The sequence below is a fragment of the Carassius auratus genome, linkage group LG28B (genome assembly GCF_003368295.1).
Source record: "Carassius auratus strain Wakin linkage group LG28B, ASM336829v1, whole genome shotgun sequence".
Taxonomy (NCBI): domain Eukaryota; kingdom Metazoa; phylum Chordata; class Actinopteri; order Cypriniformes; family Cyprinidae; genus Carassius; species Carassius auratus.
Window position 1 is genome coordinate 2,180,881 of NC_039293.1, and position 3,213 is coordinate 2,184,093.

Consider the following 3,213-nt stretch of genomic DNA (forward strand, 5'->3'; position numbering starts at 1 on the left):
TATGGTAATGTGAAGGTATGGGCCATACTGTCAGGCTGACTGAAGTAGCACCTATGCATTTCGATGACACTGTTATGCTGATGAAATCAAGGCTGGGAAAATGTGGGCTGATTCCTGTACTTCAATTACATGCTATAGGTTAGATTATCTCCACCTCTACTGTATGTATCCCTCCCACTGGAATGTATATAAACTCCAAAGTATCATTGGTTTGATTAGACTTTTTGTTGACTACAGTGCCACGCAGTGCGTTCCTCAAGCACGATTACCCAAGAGTCTCCTGGTCTTCGCTTCTGAGTTTCCAACAATATGTATGGGTAACAACTTGTTTTTATGCATGATATAGTGTTTAGAGTATTTCATTTGACTTTGTCTTGATGAAGTGTGAATCTGTTGGTATCTTGGACCTGATCTTGAGTGGCTAGACAGAATATGACATTTTCATATATTTCATAGAGCATATTCATTCACATAAATTCATCATAGCTATAAAATATTTAATTGAAATCTAACATTTTACATGATAAAAATCAAAAATGTAAAATATAAAGCTAAATATGCAAGACCTCAATGTGGTGTGCTTGCAATCTAAAAGGGCATACATGTTATTTACACGACTTAACCAGTTTGTTAACCTGAACATTGATATAAACATTTAAATCACATCCCTGCATAAATGCCATTTATAAACCCTAATCAAAGCCTGAAGAAGCTGATCTTAGTAGCCCAGGTTAATAAGTAGTATGATGGGAGGGACTGTGTTATCACTTAAGGTGTTTAGTGATATGAGAAAGTATAACCAAACCAGGAATGATCTCCTTACGATCTCTCATATAATCTTATTTATTCACACTCGTGAGAACAGTGTTGAGTTGAAGAATTAAGAAACAGGATAAGGTACATAGATTGACTAAGATTCACTAAATTTCGATTTTCTGGGTGTGTGTTATGTAAAAAAAAAAGCCTTCCGTGTTTTCTGACATGTTTTGTCTTCTTTTAGCATCCGTGTCATACAGAGATGAAGTTCATTTGTTTGACTGTCCTGATTATTAGTGGAGCTACAGATTCAAGATCAGGTAAATATTTGAAGGGCTGAAGTGTGTATTCATGTGTAAAATAAAGAGGGAAGGAGATTTAATAAGTAACTTATGTTAGGGACAAAGTACAGTGTAGCTGTACAGGCTAGAGATTAATTTTGCAGTAACGTCTGGTGCTTTATCCTTTTTGCAATGATATTTAAAATCTAAACAAACAAATGTACAAATATTACAAAAAGCCACATGACGAATAATCAAATCCATAAGTGCAAGCAGAAAGATTTTAGCTTAATGTAATTAATGAATCATCAGCTGAATGAACACAGAGCCGAAGTATGAAAGATGAACAAATGTAACTTTAACATGCTTTTAATTTTTTGGAAAAGTGTCATATGAGAAAGATTCTTCAATGTATTTTAACTGTTGTAAATCAATAGAACACGTAACCTTTTTGACATGCAGTTCAGTTCTGCTCCTTTTCTCTTTTACAGAGGACTATAATTTCGTGCGACCTGCAGATCCTGTATTTGCTTTAGCTGGTGAAGATGTGATTCTGCCCTGTTCAGTCAAATTCAACCTCAATGCTGTGGACATGAGAGTGGAGTGGTTTAGATCTGATCGGAACGACTCAGAAGTAGTGCAACTCTATGAGGATCATGAAGACAGAAACACAGATCAGAGTCAGTCCTACAGAGGGAGAACAAAACTGAATCATGAAGAATTACAGAGAGGAAACGCATCACTCAAACTCTCATCTGCCCGTCTCTGATGAAGGACGTTACAAGTGTTTAATTCAGGCCAAATCCTGGTCTGTTAATGCCACTGTTATTGTCAGTGAGTTGAGGGTGAGTTTACCTGTTAAATGTCACCCTGTTCCGTATACGGGACGCCTACGTTGACTATTCTATATTACAATCAAATTTAATCTAATCTTGACAAACTATATATCGTTGGAAAGGTCTAAGACTCCCAAATATATATTATTCCAATATTTTTTGTAAAAAAATATGTAGGAAAAGTAATAGATCAATTTATGACAAGAGTTCACCCTCAGAAATCTACATTACAAAAGGAGCTTTGACCTTTGTTTAAAAAAAAAGACTTCCTCGTTTCACATCACATTTTAGAAATCATCAGAAGTTATATATCACTTGAAAACATAAAATCTCAAAATTCATCCTTTAAAACCCATTTTAAAATCAGACATTGCATTACCATGTAAATGGCACATCAAAATCATGTTACAAAATGTTTTCAGTCATGAATTATAAAAAGTTAGGTTTGTATCATGCACATTCAAGTCTATCTTCAAAAATGTGAGTGACGGTTAACAGGTAAACCAATGAAAACTATAATTTGATGAGTTTAGTCATGATTAATTTTGTGTACATGTTGCTGTTTTATGTTTATATCACAATGAATGTTCTTCATCTTGGTCTCTGTAGCTGTAGGAAGTCCTCCGGTGATCACTGTAGATGGGTTTGATCAATCAGGAGGGCTTCTTCTACAATGTCAATCTGAAGGTTGGTATCCTGAACCTGATCTTGAGTGGCTGAACAGTGAAGGAGTCCGTATAAGTTCAGAAACTGCAGAGACACACAGAAATGAAGATGGATTCATTGTGAAACACACTGTCACTGTATATGAGAGAGACAGCAAGATTCACTGCAGAGTCAAACTAAAGCATTACATGCTTGAGACACTGATTATCACCACAAGTAAGTACTGGCACATTGTTCCTTTACTTGCTTATGTTCTCGTGGTATCTCTGATTCAGTGAAAAATAAATAAATAATAAAGTTTACAATAGTTTTGTATTAACTGTATGTATGTACAATTCAAAATTGATCATCATAAGATTAAAAATAATTTTCGAATGTTTGATTTACACAGTGTGCTTAATTATGGTTTTGTTTTGCAGGTAATATGTTTAATCTCTGGAGGACATCAGTCATCCTGATTTCAGTAGCTGTTGTGCTCAGTGTGAATGCTGGAATACTGATAGCTGTGTTTACTAAGAATAACAGAAGTAAATTCTTGTTTTCTTGTTATTTTATACATTTTATATAAGTAAATAGACTGTGAATAGTTCTCATGAACAATCTTAACTCCACCACATCTCAAATTAATGTTTGGGTTTAATGTATAATGGCAGTTTTAAACAATATAAAATGAG

At 34.5% G+C, this 3,213-nt stretch overlaps 1 pseudogene; it reads left to right on the forward strand.

Annotated features, from left to right (window-relative positions):
- The first annotated feature begins 239 nt into the window (after positions 1 to 239).
- LOC113067606 (butyrophilin subfamily 1 member A1-like) lies at positions 240 to 3,213 on the forward strand (annotated as a pseudogene).